The 18028-nt window shown below is 42.1% G+C and overlaps 1 protein-coding gene across 1 annotated transcript in view; it reads left to right on the forward strand.

Annotated features, from left to right (window-relative positions):
• The window catches only part of LOC137236779 (zinc finger protein 678), a 273661-nt gene that overhangs the window by 58902 nt on the left and 196731 nt on the right, over positions 1–18028 (forward strand). The gene's annotated exons all lie outside the window — the stretch shown is intronic.

Raw genomic sequence — 18028 nt, forward strand, 5'->3', positions numbered from 1 at the left:
GAACGTTAGCACAAGGTGCATAAATATCAGAAATCCCCAGAATTCGTTACAATTGGTGTAGAAGAGGAATTCTTGAATAAATTCCGAAGATTTCGAATAAAACTTGGACATGGAAAAGTTAAGGAGTTGGGGAACAGTGGTTGACTCAAGTGAACAACTGGGATGCTAAAGATAAAGTTGCTACACTATTCGTAGCATTGAAAGGACCAGCTGCCAAAATCTTACAGAATATTCCAGAGTACGAAAGGAACAGTTATGAAGCATTGATGGCCGCTGTCGAGAGACATTAGGAAGCGAGCATAGGCAACAGATATATCAAATTGAGTTGCAAAACCGCTACCAAAAAGCGAATGAGACTATGCAGGAGTAAGCAAGGATCGCAAAAGCGGGGTGACAGAGTAATTAAATGCTTCAAATGTGGGAAGCCAGGTCACATGTCATTGCGGTTTTGATTCTAGTAGTTCCAGCACCATATGTGGTATTAAGTACAAAGCTGGAGGAGATGAGCAAGAGCGAGCTAGATGTAAATATCGAGAACTTGCTCCAGCTATTGAATGTCCTGTGATATCTGTATCACAAACCGGAAGAAAATCGAGTAGTCTAACCGTCAGAGGAAATGTGGATAGCAAGGAGCGTGTATTGACAGTAGATACGGGCGCATCTCATTCCTTAATCCGATCTGAGTTGGTCAACAGGATTACATGGAGCAAGGTTGCGTACGGTCACTGACGAGTATAACCAAGTCCAGGGAGTAGTGGTATGTGAAGTCTTAATTGGGAAGGTCATGGTTCTACACAAATTGGTTGTGGCAGAGATCGTTGATGAAGTCTTATTGGGACAGAAGGATTATACGATATAAGAACAAGGACGCACCAGTAAACTACTAAAGGGGTCAGCAGTAAGCGAGTGCTGGTGGAGGAGGCTCGCCAAAGACCACCAAAGTCAAAGGCAGTAGATCAGGCAAAGCTTGATGGAACGAATGGGCCAAAGAAATCAAAACCGGAGGTGCCTGCGAGAAAAACACTAGCATTGACAAATCCTAATGGACGCACTAAAACGAACGAAAGAGTTTTCCAAAAAAAAATGCATAGGTGGCTTCACCCCAGAGCGCACTACTGTTGTGAAACGATACTGATTATGTAAAGTCAATCCGTCAAGATTAAGCCCTACGAAGTAGTTCATTGGCTAAACAACAGAGTGTGAGGGAACCATCCAGGATAATGTGTAGTAGTAAGATAAAACACAGGTACGACGAGAACAACAATTCGGAAGGTTCCTTGGAGGCAGTGTTGGTACTGTTATGCAACCCTCACCGGCGGAAAGGCGTTCCATCCAAATTTTGGTGCAGTTGGGAATGCCTGTACAAAGTTGTGAAGAGGATCAGTGATGCCATCTACCGCATACAAACAATTGGGAAACCACGAAATAGAACAGTGGTTCATTTGGAGAGGCTTGCAGCGGTTGGATCGAGAGATTTGTCTGATCGGGACGATCAGGTGGAGGGCAATGTGAAGAATATTAGCATCACTAAGCTGCTACTAAATAAATGCACAACAACAATAAAGCAGGCACTCTTATGCAGAAGACGATGAAGAGATATCTGACACACACAAATATATAGTCAACAGCCGAAGTAGTTACTCACACATACGCGTATGGGTATGGGAGAGGCGTGGACTACAGATATACATGTATATAGCTGGTAACTAACCAAGCAAGAGATACAACTATTCGCGAAATTACTAGACCTTAGGAGAAATGGGTGAACGAGGTAACCGAGAGTATAAAAGCAGCGCAAGCTGAGTAATAACTAATCACGCTATTGGTTGTGAAATATAATTGTGAAGTACTACTCCCAAAGTAATTTAAATAAAGATCAGTTTGCAATACTGAACCCGATCACTTCCAAGTGTGACTGTAAAACTTTCCTTCGAACCCGAGACCTATTTAAGTTCCGCAAAGGCAGGAAAGTTTAACTAAATAACTGATGTACATATGTACTTTGTATGAATAATACATGGTTCTTTTATGTGGTTTTCCACTGAAAGTTTCAACTGCAGTTGAAGTTGAGGTCAGCTTAGGCGGCCAAAATTGAATTTATTTAGTTTTATTCGATCCTAAAAGTAATATAAACTCGCACTGGTCCTTTGTATTCAATTTTTAATTGGCGTTAGGTGGCACTGATATGCTGAAAAAAAAACAGTTTATGTAAAGGCCTTTCTAGCAAGTTATTTATTTTTTTCTTTTCTTCTGGCCGTCGAAAATACATCCCTACCGTTTCAGATAGCGTACATCTTCTGTCTTGTTTTATTTACTTCACCTGGTGATTCCACCATGAACTACCAAAAATATCGAGAGAGGTGTTAAACGACGTGTCTTGACATTAGTATTAATAATCCGAAGGCGGAAAAGGTAAAAGTCTAGTTGAGGGGTCGACTGCTAATACACTACCAAAAATATCGAGAGAGGTGTCAAACGACGCGTCTTGACGTCAGTATTAATAATCCGAAGGCGGAAAATAAAATTTTTACTCTTTCAAAAGATATTAACGAAAAACTGAAAATGACCCATGGGTCTTTCCGAAACCGGGGGTTGGATCCATAGCACAGAACACCTTTCTGCATTGGCTGCCTTCTGCCGCGCTTATAAAAAATAACATTGGGTGGGTCCAACACCGGTTTGGAGACCAAAACTATATCCGCGCAAAACACTTATGTTCACAATTTTCTTTGTGGGTACAACAACATTACAACAATGACATGAAAATCGCCAACTTCAACTTCAAATATTTGCCTACAGAGATCAAATTACTAGCAGTCGACCCCTCAACTAGACTTTTACCCTGGATTTAATTACAGAGATTTATAATTTGGGTATGTTTGGTGTTGGATTCCATAAGTAAGACCGTGCTAAACTATTACGTTCATAAAGTTGATGTTTCCATTATTTATGTACATATGTTTAATTTGTTCAGGGCTGTGTTAAAACAAACTATTTGTATTCACGTCATATCCAACAAGGATTTTCGCCTGTGCAACGCTACTGAAGACTTTCGAGAAATGTTTTTGTCATATTTATGTAAAAACTTCGATAAAACAATGTTGTTGCTATGGATGTGGACACACACTATTTTTAGAGGTGATACATAGAATAAGTGTTGGGGTGAAACATAGACACATATTTCAGTTGCATCTGAGTATAATGCGTATTGAAATTTTGTAGTAATAATTTTATGTGCAGCAATTTCAGAAGAATAGATAAAGTTTGACGCTTAGCAGTGCATATAAAGTTTAAGCGTGAACGTCTATAGATCTAAAAAAACAGTTATTATTGCTATGATACATTTTTTCTTAAATGAACAATTTTTTTAAATTAGAATAGAAGAAAGAAAAGATTTAGACAACTGCCAAAGCTCGTTGTATAGATCCATTTCGGGACCTGCTAAATTTCTTCATCGGCAACGTTTAGGCGCCGCTGCTATAACCATTCAGCTATCACAGCGGTTGTTTGTTTATTCAGTATTTCCACTTCTATCCTTGAGTTCGATTCGAACCCACGATCTTAGAAATCAGTGGGCCGATATAACAACAAAAATTGTTAATACATCCCAGAGCACGTGGAAAAAGTGTCAATAAATATGACACTATTGCATAATTTCCATGAAACAAGTCCAATTTTCACATCGATTCTGCAACAGATGTCGCAGCGCTATGAAAATAAATTGGCAAGGAACAGTATAGAAGTGGAAATAATGAAGACAAACAAACAAGCGCTGTGATAGCTGAATGGTTATAGCAGTTCCCGAAATGGATCTATACAACCAGCTTTGGCATTTGTCTAAATTGTTTCTTCTATTCTAATTTAAAAAATGTGTTCATTTAAGAAAAAATTAATAATAACAATAATAATAATAAAATAATTGTTGTTAGGCCTTGAGCTCCATTCGAACCCGCGATCTTAAAATAAAATTCCCGATGAGTGCCGCAAGGATCGAGATATTCGAATTTCGAATTTGCGGTCCGATTTGGCTCATATTTGGAACAAATATTACCTACCGTTCGGTAGAAGTGACGGTTCGAAGAGGGACCAACATACGTAGCGCTTAGTTAAGTAAAGTCTTTGGAAGGATTATGTATTGAGGAGTTAGATTGTAACAAATTGTTAGGGGAGAGTCCTTGTAATAATGAGGCACTAAATGAAGTAAATAGAATGAGAAATAATAGGCAATTAAATAAAAACTTATAACTTGAAAGTAAAATAATTTAAAAAAATTGTTTAAGTTAAACGGTTTTATTGAAAATTGTACATACATTAAGTAATAATAATACTACAAGCTAGAAAATACTTAGGTAGGTCCTAGGTACTAGTAAACACCCTCCTCATCAATCTAGGGCGTTGTGGAATTTCTAAAAACTTGAGGCGTGATTAAGGTTCAGTATATACTTATATATATATGAAAATATCATTTGTAAAGACTGGAGCGGTTGATTGTCTATAAAAATTTGATGCGGCCCACGCTTTTATTTATTTGTGTGATCAACGCCCTAGATTGATGAGGATTGTGCTGACTAGTACCTAGGACCTACCTAATTATTTTCTAGCTTTTAGTATTACTTAATGTAAGTATTGTTTTCAATAAAACCGTTTAACTTAACCATTTTATTTAATTATTTTATTTTTAAAATTTGAATATATTTGGGTCTTAATAAACAAAGAGCTTTTTTTTCTAAAACTTCACAACTTTTCCTGCTCGCTTAGAAAAAATGCCAATCGAAAAGGCAAAACAAACTAAACAACTCACATAAATTTTTCCGATTAAAATTTGTTTCTAAGCAAGCAGAGAACATTTTGAATTTTTAGAAGAAAACCCCCAAAGTGTGATTGAATCTGACAGTTCTCTCATACAGAGTCGGACTAAAATGTAAAAAAAAAAATTTAACCCAATTGAGAAAATTTTTCGAAAAATTTATGTTTTAAATTTGTGAAATATAAATTTTATTTTTAAATAAAGCACTATCAATTAGAGCTTACGATTTCTTCTCGAACACAGGCGAGAATTCCGAAACCCGAGAAATCGAGAACGCATCTTCTCGCGAAATTCTCGTATCTCGATACATTCGTAAATTTCGCGAGCTTCTCGAAATTCAATTTAATCGCTGTTTTTTTACTTGTGATTTTTTCGTTACTTAATTGCCTTTGCAATGATACTTCACTCAAAACCATGGTGGAATAACCAGGTGCACTAAACCATCAATTGTCTCGTTCTAAATTATTCTTTGTTCTGTCATTCGGCTATCTGAAAAATTTTCAACAATGTTGTCCCCAAAAAAAAATGTTGTTTTTTGCATTTTTCATGAGAAAATAATCCACTTTTAGTACTTTTTTTAACATAAATTAATAGGTGAATATCGATGGACCTTTACTGGATTTAATTACAGAGATTCATCATTTGGGTATCTTTGGTGTTGGCTTTCATAGATAAGTAATGCCGTGCTAAAATATTACGTCTATATGCGTATATTTAATTGGCTCCAAAAAAATTAAATGTTAAAACAAACAACTTGTATTTACGTCATATCCAACTAAGTGTTTTAGCTTGTTCAGCGCTACTGAAGACTTTCGAGGAATGTTTTTGTCTTTCCTACAAGAAGAACACCAAAACTGTCGTATTACACCTTATTTATGTTAAAACTTCGCTAAAATACTGGAATTCTAAATACAGTTACAACAAATTTTAACTCACTGTTAATGCTTTGCCCTAAAAATCAGACCACTAAGGTAAAGGGCGAACTAGCGCCGGTTGGCAGAGAGAAGAAGCGACTAGCGCGCCTTATTGGACGGCCATAACCATTTAAACGGTTAAGCGCCAATTAAGTAAGTAAGTGAGATAAGAGGAATGTTACAGTTATGTATTGTAATATAGAATATATGAATCCGGCTCGATCGGATCAGCATCTTCTGGTTCTAGGCCGATTGCCGCGGGGCTAGTAAACCCCTGACATATTTTAGTACATCATGAATTCAACGAGTCAGGAGTTTTTGGGGGATCTTCTGGTCAAGTTTATATAAACAAATGCCGACAACGACAAATCAACAGGGCAAGATGGCAATATCAATACATTTTTAGGGACGGAAAAACGTTTAAAAGTATTATGATCACTTCCAAGTCGGACTATAAAACTTTTCATCAAACCCGAGGACCATTTAAGTGCGCAAAGTTACTACAGTTCAACTAAATAATGGATAACCTCTCCCTTTTATGTCCGGTTTTTCGATGAAAGCTTCAACTGCAGTTAAAGTTTTTTTATTTTTATTCAATGCAAAAAGTAATATTAGCTCGCACTGGTCCTGTGAACCCCATTTGCATTGGCGTTAGGTGGCTCTGATATGCTGAAAAAAACAGTTTCTGTAATGGCTTTCGTAGCTAGTTATTTATTTTTCTACTCCTATTTTTTCAAAGCGGGTATACATTTTGCCCTCTTCTGGCCCTTGAGAATACATCCCTGCCATTTCAGATAGCGTACATCTTCTGTATTTTTCTATTTACTTTACCTGTTTCAATTCGAAAGGGATACATGATAAATAAAACTCCACTATGGTCTATACGTTTTCGTAATATGCTTGAGGTAAATGGAAACTATTTTCAATAAGGAAATTTACTTTTTGTCCTTTTAAAGAAACCATGAAAGATGTAAACTCTATATTTCACACTGCATGAGAACCTCTTTCTCAAGTTTTTGGTATGTGTTTTACACCGACTCCAAACGATATCTGGCAAATGAATTTTTGGAGGGAATATTTTCATGGCACTTTGTGGGTGGCCGAACCACTGCCGATGAGTGACCCCCGGTTAAATGAAGTTTTGAAATAGGTTGTTATGAATATGAATAAAGGAATTTGTAGTCAAATGGTGTCTTATTATAAGTTGAAGCAATTTTATAAATAAAATAAATGAAAGGCGCGATAGCCTCCGAAGAGATTTAAGGCAGAGCTTCTCTTCCAATTTGCGTCCTGCTCCTTTTAATTTTTCCTACAAATTGGCGGGACGGGACCTACTTATTTTATTCCGACCCCGAACGACATCTGCAAGGCGGATGAGTTTTCACTGAAAGCTTTTCATGGCAGAAATACACTCGGAGTGCTTGCCAAGCACTGCTGAGGGGCGACCCAGCTTAGAAAAATTTTCTTTTAATTGAAAAAACTTGTTTATAAAATTTTAATGTCGCTTTGCCCGGGGCGTGAACGCAGGATCTTCGGTGTGGTAGGCGGAGCACGCTACCATCACACCGCGGCGGCCGCTAATTTTATATGTGAAATAAAACTTTTAATAAGGTAATACTATGGTGTACTAATCCTTATTCAAACTCGTTATTATAACAGCTTATGTAAGCCAGATCTTGGGTGGCTTATATATAATCCTTATATAAAAGGTCCTAATACAGCAAGTATTATCTTTTAGTAAGGACTTATGTAGGTAAGCTGTAGTTTCTTGGTCCACAAGCCTTATGATAAAGTTGTTATAGTCTACCTTATGGCTTATAACAATTCCTTATGTAAGTTTTACTTTATATGAGCTATAAGCCTTACACTCAACGGTATCTTTCAAATAAATATAATGCCTGGTGACATAAGGACAGAAATACAAGGAGTTATCCTATTCGTGTGGATGCGATTTGCAACTGGCCATCTAAAGCAGCATATATATATCATGGCATAGCTCTTTTGTCTACAAGTGGACTTAGAAGCCCACCTAGCCACAGTAACCAGGTAGCCCTGCAGAACATCGCGCAGAGTGCCCAGAAATTTGCCTCTGACTAGGATAGCAAGGTTATCTGCATAGGCAACCAGCCGACAATCATTGGCTTCCAGCCCCACAAGAAGCTCGTTGACTACCACAAACCAGAGCAGAGGAGATATGACACCCCCTGTGGCGTGCCCCTGCACATGTTCCTCTCAATTATGATCCCTCCCCACTCCGCTGCGACAATTCTGCCGCATAGAAGTTTGCTAATAAATTCAGCCAGAGCCGCCTCGACTCCTAAACCCACCAGAGCTCTTTCGATTGCCCCCGGTAAGGCATTGTTAAAAGCTCCATCGATGTCTAGAAAGGCACCCAGAGCAAACTTTTTATGTTCTAAGGACCCCTATATTTCTTTTAAAGTCGAATGGAGAGCCGTTTCCGTCGATCTGCCCTTGCAGTACTCATGCTGTGATGCCGACAGTAACCCACGAGGTATCCTTTCCCGTAGGTACAGGTCAATCAACCGCTCAAACCTCTTTAAAAGAAACGACGAGAGACCGATTGGCCTGAAATTCTTAGGTGATACATGCGAGCTTCTGCCGGCCTTCGGAATGAAGATAACCCTAACCGTGTGGCAAGACTTCGATATATAGTTAAGCCTGACGCAGTTAGTGTAGATGATGGCCAACCAGCGGCAGGAAATCCATAAAGACTTTTGAAGTTGCGCAGGAATAATTCCATCCGGGCCCGTTTTCGCAGAAGCTTCGCCATGCATCTTGCTAGGCTATCCTCATTTCATATTTATAAATCCCCAGACTCACCTTAGAGAACTCCCAGTCCGAGGGGAATTTACTCCTTCTGGATCTGTTGAAGAGCCGCCGACTGGACGCTCTTAGGTCGTCAAGAGAATCCGACCACCAGGGCGGCCTGTAAGTTTTCAATGGGCAGGACAGTTGAAAAGCGCTATTGCTTGTCGACGTGAAGTTTTCTACCAGATCTAATCTATTTTTTAACAAGCACACAGGATCTAGGCCTACCTGCCTCCCCATGCACCAAGTTGTTGAATTTTCCAGTCCTTAATCCAGAACTCTTACTGCCGTCACTACTCAGCCACGGCTCCTGGACAAGGACTATATCCACTCCCCCTTTTCCAAGGCAGAGCAACACATTTGCGGAAGCCGCCTTAGAGTGCTGAAGATTGATTTGATGGATTTCCATCAAAACCGCCCTTCTTCCGCACCCCATCCTTGGCGGATTCGTGTTAGTCGTGTCGATTCTTAAAAATCCCCCTTTTAGGCCGGTATCCGGAGCCGATAGTGTAGTCGCCCTTCAACGGTCTCGTGGTTATCTATGCTACACATGGAGGCCACGCGAGGGTTGACGCATTACCTTATGAGTAATGCGTTCAGAGCCAGGCCGGACACAAAGCGGGAAAATTTTCAACCGCACCTAAGCCACCTACTTAAAGACGACGTAGCCGGGACATACCTTGAGGCCCGGCACGGTTTTAATGAGGCGTGGGCAGGCGCAGCATTAGCCTACCAGCCATTTCGGTAGGGTTTCACCCCGACCTACTAAAGTGGCAGAATACCGCACCTAGCAGCCCAAAGTCATCAAGTCAAAATTCAATGTCAAAAATCAAAAGCCCTAACTATCCAGTCCGTCACCGTTATGTACCGATCTTGACTCTTAAAGAGTTCTCCCTCCTCTGAGCTCGGCAAAATGACTCAGGGGTGCGAGTTTTATCGAGTGGTCCTCTCTAGATCCGCCATTATCAGTAGAAGCAGGGGCACCTCGTGCAGGACGTGATAACTAATCACGCGTGACATTTCGTCACTATGGCCGGTCTAAGACTGATAACAGTCCCTGATCCAGAGCCTGGAACCACTTATGATATCCAAGCCAGGTATCTTAGCCCCTATATCTGACCGGATATAGTACCGGATATTGCACCAATTTCTTCAAAACTGTCCAACAACGAATTTTTAGCCGAAATAACTGAACTTTGCCTTAAACAGATAAATATAATTCCTAATATGTTCGGTAGGGCCCTTGATTTGGTATTTGCTGACGATACATCAAAATGTACTCTTACCCGAGGTGAACCTCTTACTGTACCTGAAGATCCTTACCATCCTTCCCTGGATATAGCATACGAATTCGAATTTGCTACTAAATACGACTCTAGTTTCAGATTTGACTTTGCGAAGGCTTATTTTTGGAAACTTAATCAAACTTTATCTACAGTGGCTTTGCCCAAATACGGTGTAGATATTGACAAAAATGTTTCTGACTTTTATACCACTATTTACGATATTGTAGAAAACACGTACCTAAGCGAAAACGTGTGTCTACCGAACCAGTCCAAATATCGTTCAATAAAAAGCTGAGGCCTTTAAAAAACAAAATCGCGTTTCTTTAAATTATTCAAAAGCTCTCACTCCGATTACTTGCAGTACATACTCTATTTTGCATCATATTTTGAATTAAAAAAAATTGCTATAATACGTACATCTGTACGATGAAAAGGAAAATAATTTGCAATCCGAAGGCCTTCTATGATTTCGTGAACTCAAATGTGGGGTTAAAGGGTTTCCCTCTGCGTTAAAATACCAAGATGATTTGTTCAGCGACGATCAAGATATTGCTCATTTCTTTCCACAATTTTTCAAGTCCAACTATTCCACTGAATTTAATTCTTTTTCTAATGAATATCCATTACAACTTAATTTACTTAACACATTTAATATTCCAGCAATATCTCCTGGTCAAGATTTTTCATATTTAACGCCTTTGAAGGAATCTAACAAGTAAGGTCCTGATTTAATTCCCACTTGTTTTCTTAAAAAATGCGCTGAACACTTTTATGAGCCTCTAACGGATTTATTCAATCTGTCCCTAAAACGTGGAGTTTTTCCTTCGGCTTGGAAGGAATCTTTTCTCATACCCCTTCACAAAAGCGGTCGTAGGTCGGGTGTAGAAAACTATCGAGGAGTTGCAAAGTTGTCGGCCATCCCAAAGTTGTTTGAAGCTATCGTTACCAATCCGCTAACATTTTCCATTTCTACTTTGATTGCAGAAACGCAACACGGATTCTGTAAAGGCAAATCTACTTGAATTCACAACTTATGTTTCTAATGGATTTAGAGAAAATCTTTACACCGATGTTATTTATACTGATTTCAGTAAAGCATTTGACAAAGTATCTCACTTCTTACTTATCTACAAACTGGATCGGCTTGGCTTCGAACCTGGTCTCACCCAGTGGATATCGTCATATCTGTGCGGCCGAATGCAAAAAGTTATTTTTTAAAATACTCTTTGAAATGTCATCGATGTTCCTTTTGGCGTCCCACAGGGCTGCCATCTTGGTCCAATTCTGTTCTTGCTATTTATTTATGTATCTGTACCACTATAAAAAATTCCAAAATCTTAATATATTGTAACGAATTTACTGCAAATCCTCTTATTTGTAACCTTCTACTAAGTTCGAATCACTAGACTGTTGAATAAATAACTCCACTTTTCAATAATGCAAAATGGCCTTTATTAAAGTACTTCACAATAAATAACTCTACTATTGCTCGACAGATTGCGTGCTTAATCAAAACTGATTACTGCGCCTCTGTCGTTGGTGCTTTTATACTCTGTGATTTCCTCTTTGCATCTTCTAGGCGCTTCCAGAATTTACTTAGTTACTGCCATATAATTATAACTACAGATGCACGTGTATAGCTTCTCATATGCGCGTGTATTTGTGAGCGACACTTCCACAATTACAATTGCATACTTTTGGGAGCATCTCAGATAAGATATCTGCATGTGTTTGTGCATCTCTTCTCCGCTGCGTGTACGTACATATGTGTAGACATAATGATTGAATTATTGATGTGCGTACAGTCACTGCTTAGCATCGGCTTAGAGATGGCATTACTTCTTAGTGTTGCTAATATTCGTAACACTATCCTTCACCTAAGTCTGATCGTCCCGATCAGATAAATCTCTCGATCTAAACGTTGTTAGCATCTCCAAGTGTACCACTCTTCTATTTCGTGGTTTCCCAATGGTTTGTATGCGGTACATGGTATCACTGATCTTCTTCACAACTTTGTACGGGCCTTCCCAACTGCACCGAAATTCGGATGGAATACCTTTCCGCCGGTGAGAGTTGTATAGCAGAAAACCGGTCAAGAAACCTTCCGAATTATTGTTCTCATCGTACCTGGGTTTCATCTTACTACTCATTACCCTGGTTCGTTCCTTCACACTCTGTGGTTTGGCCAATGAACTACTTCGTAGAGCTTGCGCTGGACGGATTTGCTTTGCATAATCAGTATCGTTCCGACGCTTCGCAACAGTAGTGTGCCCTTGCTTGAAACCACCCTTGCATTCTTTCTGCGAAATTCTTTCCTTAGTTTTAGTGCGTCCGTTAGGGCTTTTCACTGCCAGTGTTTCTCTCACAGGTACCTTCGGTTTTGATTTGTTTGGCCCATTTGTTCCATCAACCTTTGCTCGATCTACTTTCCTTGACTTTCGTGGTCTCTGTCGAATCTACTCCACCAGCACCAGCTTACTGCTGAACCCTTTTTCCAAATTGAAGTTAAGTGGCACATCCTGGTTCTCATAACGCATCACCCTTCTCTGCATAACGATCTTGATATCATGGTCAACCAAGAAGTCCACTCCCAATATGACTTTATCAACGATCTTCGCCACAATGAATTTGTGTAGAACCATGAACTTTCCAATTAATACCTCACATACCACTTCTCCTTGGACTTGGTTATACTCGCCAGTGAGCGTACGCAACCTTGCTCCAGGTAACGGTTTTACTCTCCTGTTGACCAAGTCAGATCGGATTAATGAATGAGATGCACCCGTATCTACAGTCAGTACACGCTCCTTGCCATCCAGCTTTCCTTCGACGGCAAGACTGCTCGAGTTTCTTCCAATTTGCGACACAGATATCACAAGACATTCAATAGCTGGGGCAAGTTTTCGTTCTTTACATCTGACACGCTCTTGCTCATCTCCTCCAACTTTGCGTTTACGGCCACCCACATTGTTGGAACTATTAGGACCAAGATCGCAATGACGTGCAATGTGGTCGGGCTTCCCGCATTTGAAGCATTTGAAAACTCTTTCACTCCGCTTTTGCGATCCTTTCAGCGCCTCCAATATTGCGTATACCCACTCTGGCTTTTCTACTTTCACACGGCGTGCTTTTAAAACTGGCTTACACAGAAGCGACGCTGTTTCCTGAATCAGAGCTTGTGAAACCGTTTCTGCGAATGTTGGCTTTGGGTTTGCGTATGTAGCTCGCTTTGTTTCGACGTCCCGTATGCCATTTATAAAGCTCTGAATCTTTACCCTTTCAGTGTATTCCAGAGGTGCGTCCACATTCGCTAAATGTGCCAGCCTTTCAACGTCCGACGCAAACTCTTGCAATGTTTCACTAGGCCTCTGGAAGCGGTCCAGTAACTCCATTTGGTATATCTGTCTCCTATGCTCAGTTCCGCATCGTCTCTGCAGAGCGCCCATCAATGTTTCATAACAGTTTCATTCGCCCTCTGGAAGTGTTTGTAAAATCTCAGCTGCAGGCCCTTTCAATGCCATGAACAGTGCACCAACTTTATCTTCAGCACTCCAGTTGTTCACTGCTGTGGTCGTCTCAAATTGAATCTTAAACACCTGGAAAGGAACAGAACCGTCAAAGGATGGTGTTTTTACCTTTGGATTGCTTGCTGAAACAGCTGGGCGATTTAATTGCAACTCTTGTATACGACCTCTCAAAGCATCCACCTCGGCTTCGATTTTTTCCTCAAACTGCGTTATTTTCTCGTCCATACGCGCTTCGAGTTTTGATGATATACGCGCCTCTTGCGCTTCGAGTTGCACTGTTATGCGTGCCTCTTGTTCTTTCAGTTGTGTTTCCATCTTTGATGTTATTCTGTATGTATATCTGTGATGACATATGCGGTTTCTGTTCTTCCAGTTGAGTTTCCATCTTGGATGTTATCTGTGTCGACATTTCTGTTATACGTGCCTCTTGCGCTTCCAGTTGGGATGCCAATTGCGACGACATTGATGCTACTGTCGATGTTTGTGCAGATATTGCAGCCAATATCATGTTCAAGTCTGTGCTCGTAACTGTCTGCGATGTTTCGTTTTTCTCTTAAATTTTTGTTGTCTCGTCGACATCAAGATGAAAGACATACTCTTCCACGTCAATTCCTTCTGCTTCCATTGCCTCTCGTAGTCGTGCCTGAAGTTCGAGTTTAATGCCGGTTGTGTTCAATCCACGGATCTTCAATTCACTGAACTTTGCCATGGCCTCGTTGTCCTCTGGAATTTATTCAACAATTCCTCTTCTAACACCAATTGTAACGAATTTACTGCAAATCCTCTTATTTGCAACCTTCTACTAAGTTCGAATCACTAAACTGTTGAATAAATAACTCCACTTTTCAATAATGCAAAATGGCCGCCTTTATTAAAGCACTTCACAATAAATAACTCTACTATTGCCCGACAGATTCCTTCACATTAATGCTACTGTCCATAAGGCCAGAAGTGTTCTTTCATTCGTGAAACGGTGCTGCAAAGAATTTAGTGACCCTTATGTAACTAAAACCATTTTCAACACTTTAGTTGACCGATACTAGAATACGGATCAATAGCTGGAATCCAAAATATCGAGTTCATGTAGATATACTTCAATCAATTCCTACTTTTCTCTTTAAGGAATTTTCAATGGGACTCTGCGTATAATCTTCCCCCTTATACTAGTCGGTTGAAGCTTATCAGTATCCCAAAACTCGCAAGTCGTAGAAAAATGCTAATATTTATTGCTAAACTTCCGAATGGATTGATTTCTAGCCCAATTCTTTTGGACGAAGTAAGCTTTAACGTCCCATCACGAGTTTCAAGACATTACAAATCTTTTCTTTTGAGGCAGTGTAGAACTAATTTCGAATTAAATGAACCGTTTCGGTGTTTGTGTCATGATTTTATCACTCATTCTAATTCTTAGCTTAGTTTGCTATCTAGCCTCACCCCAAGATATTTCGTGGAGCTGCGTGTTTGTACTTGTTGTTCTCCAACCATCATATTCGTAATGGTGGGTCTCTTCGTGAGGATTACGATCTCAGTTTTCGCTGTCGCGAGCTGAAGTCCATGGTCACTCATCCATCTATTTACACTGCGCATTACTTGGTTTAATTTAAGCTGCGCCAGTTCGCAGTTCCGTGCTGTAATTACGGCAGCCACGTCGTCTGCGAAAGCGACAAGAAAAGCACTTTCTGGCATGTGCAAACGAAGGAGGGTGTCATACGAAGCATTCCAGAGGCCGGGACCTAACACCGATCCCTGGGCTGCTCCGCCTGTTATCCTCACCTTTCTCTGACCTTGGTTTGTTTCGTACGTGAGCCAGCGATCTTTTAGGTAGTCCCCTAATATGGCTAGTAGATAAGGAGGTACCTTTCAGCGCATCGAGCATATCGTCCCACCTGACGGAATTAAAGGCATTTTTCACGTCCAGCGTGACCACTAAGACAACCGGCCTAGCTTGGTGGCACGCGGTTTCGGCTTTCCTTACCGCATTTATAACCTCGGCTATTGCATCTATTGTGGAGTGACCTTTCCGGAACCCATGCTGCCGATGGGACAGACCACCTCCATCGTCAATGGCTGCTATCAGCCGTTGTTTAAGGAGGCTTTCCATCATTTTCCCGGCCGTGTCGAGCATGCATAATGGTCGAAAAGACGACGGGGAGTTCGGGTCTCCCTTGCCTTTCGGGATTAGCACGAGGTGCGCTGTCTTCCACCTTGTAGGAAAGATCCTGGCTTCCAGGCATTTGTTATACATGTGCAACAGCAACTCAGGACTGCTCTTAGCAGCCAGTCTTATTGCTTGAGCTGGTATCCCATCCGGTCCTGGCGCTTTACCGGGCTTCATTCTGTGTAGGCCCGTTTTTAGCTCACCTTCACTGAACGGCTGCACGTCGTGGCCTTCGTGGGTGACGTGGTCACCCTCTCTGCTTGTGCGAGTGAGGAACAGAGCATCTACTATACTTCGCATCCTTCCCTCATCCATCATTTGGTTCGGTGGGCGGAATTTCCCCATTACTATTTTATACCCTTGTCCCCAAGGATCACGGTCAACTTCTTTGCTTTCCAGCTATCAAGTTTGCTTTGCTTTATGGCGGCACAGAGAACCTTTTTTGCTCTTTTGTATGCCTCCGCATGCTCTAGCGCGTCAGGCCTGCTGTGTGCGCGGTTTGCCAGCCTTCGCTTTCTGTGGCATACCCTGCGTAGTTCGGCGATTTCGCTAGTCCACCAGTGCACTTGTTTTTTACCTCTCCTAGGCCCTTTTCGTGGCATTGAGGTCTTGCATGCGTTGTTCAGGCAACGCATGGTGGCTTCTACCGTAGCGTTCGCCGCTTCGGGACTGTCGACTATCTGTCGTCCGGTTGCTTGTACAACAGCGGAGAACTTTGCAGCGTCAACCTTAGAGGCGTCCCATTTTGTTTTCATACGGGGCGGTCTCCCTGTCCGACTTTGCCCTGAGCCATTAAGATGGAAGGTGATGTAGTTATGGTCACTACCCGTGAGATTCTCTATCACCCTCCATCCAGCCGCCTTTGACAGCAGGTTTTCCGATACTAATGTAATATCAGGGATAGAGTGTCCAAAGCCTGGTCGCCGATATGTCGGGGTCGTGCCGGTATTCAGAATGACCAATCCAAGTCGGGCAGCCATTTCTAGCACTAGCTTTCCTCTGGAGTTAGTCTGGGGCATTCCCCACTCAACAGCCCTAGCATTGGAATCTGCAGCGACGACCACGTTACTGGTTTCATCACGCAAATCGTCTTCGAGTAGTTCTAGCTTATCTTTAAACCCTTGAATTGGATCGTTTGGGGACAGGTAGCAGCTCAATAGTGTGGTGTGCGCCACTGTTACACGTACGTAGCCGTTTTCGACAACACGGCTTCGTACGTGGGTACCAGCGTCTAGTGTGCGCCACTGTTACACGTACGTAGCCGTTTTCGACAACACGGCTTCGTACGTGGGTGCCAGCGTCTAGGATCCAGATCGCAGCAGCACCTGTTAAGTCTACGTGCCAGTCACTCCTGACTCTATAAGGTTCGCTGATGATGGCATAGCTGACTCTGTTTTCAAGAACCAGTTGATCCAGCAGACTATCGGCTAACCTGCTTCGGTTCAGGTTGCCTTGGATGAACCTGGTCACTTGCACTGTTTGGCCTTTGCGGCAGCGAGTGCCTCCCTGAAGGTGCTGCATGCTCCAGACCCGGGAAGGTGGTCGACCTTCTCTGACTGGCATAAAAAGCACTTTGGAGTTTCCGTGCAGGCCGAGGCCTGGTGGCCACTCTGTCCGCACTTCCAGCAAGCACTGCTTCCATCAGGGCCTTTGCAGTCTGCTTTTTGGTGTCCGTAGCCTAGACACCTGAAGCATCGCTGCACGTCTACCCTCTGTCTAAGCCTGCATTGCAGCCAGCCGATACAGATCTTGCCCTTGGCTAGTAAAAGGACACCAACAGCTTCGTCCACTTCAATGGCTGCCATCTTCTGTTCACGCTGGTTTGCCGAGAAAATAGACACACCTACCTGTCCCGTCATTTCCCCGCCAGCAGCTTTCCTAACAGCCTGGGCAACTTCTTCGGCGGTTGCCAGACAGTCCATGCCCAGCACATCTATCCGCATTCGCCGTGTAAGCTGCTTGGTTTCGCCCGCTTCTCCAACAGCGCATCCTATCGCTTGGATGAACGCTGATTTATCGCCGCAACGTGCAGTTTCGATAAGTACACTCCCGGATTTGGTTTTTCGGACGGAGCGTATGACGGCCCAGTATCTTCAGGCCGAAGCTCGCCCCGGATGGCTCTTACGACTTCGGCGTAGTTCTTTCTCTGGGCTGGTCTAACTACGAAAGTTGCGGCCTGTCTGTTTCTGGGCTTGCCTTTTCTTTTTGCCTTCTTGGCTTGCCCAGGTGGTGTCCTTTGTTCTTTCTCAGGGCGTGGTTTGGCTTTCCGGTTCCTTACGGTCGTCCAGGCCTCGCCCGAGATTGTCTTCGCAGAACCCTCATCGCACTTTTTCTTGGCCTCCGAGGCTCCCGGTTGCGAGCCAGAGTTCGTTCGTGCTCTTTTGTTCGCACGAGTCGCTTCCGGTTCGGTGTACTCTGCGCTTTTACCCTCTAGTAAAGAGCGCATGCGACTCAGTGGGTATCCCTGGCCATTGCTGACCCACCATTTTGTTTCTCTGCTGGTGCTA

The sequence above is a fragment of the Eurosta solidaginis genome, chromosome 1 (assembly GCF_040869045.1).
Source record: "Eurosta solidaginis isolate ZX-2024a chromosome 1, ASM4086904v1, whole genome shotgun sequence".
NCBI lineage: Eukaryota > Metazoa > Arthropoda > Insecta > Diptera > Tephritidae > Eurosta > Eurosta solidaginis.